The following is an 886-nucleotide window of genomic DNA, read 5'->3' as shown; positions in this document are numbered from 1 at the left end:
ATACATGTACATGCATATGCATATTGCACAAGACACTTGATGCACTCGTTAAGACACCTCACGGTTGTGTGTCTGTCTATTTGAAGTCACTTCCAGCATGTGTCTGCCTTCTCCGTGTATGCAGATATGAGCAGGTTTCCTGCTACAGGACATACTCGGTGTCCCGCTCATCGTCACTTGTTTTTAGCCCGCCTTCGGTTTCTTCTTTTTTACTCCTCTCCGTAGTCCTGTCTTCGTCCGATTGAGTAGATATCATTTAAGACTAGAGAGATACAGTTTAAGCCTCTCTATATGCATTGGAATCTACGGTTTAGGGTTTACGTTAGGGTCGGTCTAGGGCTAAGGCTTAGGGTGTAGGATTCAGGTCTAAGACTTGGGGCTCATGTTTAGGTTTCAGGTTTAGTGTTCAGAGTTTCGCGTTTAGGGTGCATAGTTTCGGGTTTAGTGTTTAGAATTTATTTAGTCCTCTACACGGCAGCCAAACACACTAGGGTCTATAGACATGAAACATACTGAAAGATACGATGGAAGTAAGATCATAAATATGATGTTACATAGCAATAAATAAAATGACTTAATAACCACAAACATAATAATTAATAGCCGCAAGTGGTACAATTTATAACTACAAATATGATGTATAAGAAAGGTATGTGGAGGGAAGCCAACAGCGGTACACTGGAGGGTTACCCAATGCTCATTTCGCTGTATCAATAAATGATATTGACTTCCCTCTGAGGTGTACGTACACCTGTTCGTTTGTATTTCTTCCCCAGCTAATAATAAAAACGACAAAAGCGATTGCTCTGCTTGGGAATGTCAGCAGAAAAGGGAAGAAGGAACAGCAGTTCCTCCTGGTTTTCGTAGTTGAAACACTTCGTGTTAT

The sequence above is a fragment of the Eimeria mitis genome, genomic scaffold (assembly GCF_000499745.2).
Source record: "Eimeria mitis Houghton genomic scaffold, Emh_scaff3651, whole genome shotgun sequence".
NCBI classification, from domain to species: domain Eukaryota; phylum Apicomplexa; class Conoidasida; order Eucoccidiorida; family Eimeriidae; genus Eimeria; species Eimeria mitis.
The sequence above is the reverse complement of the archived record's forward strand: the minus strand, read 5'-3'. Positions refer to the sequence as shown.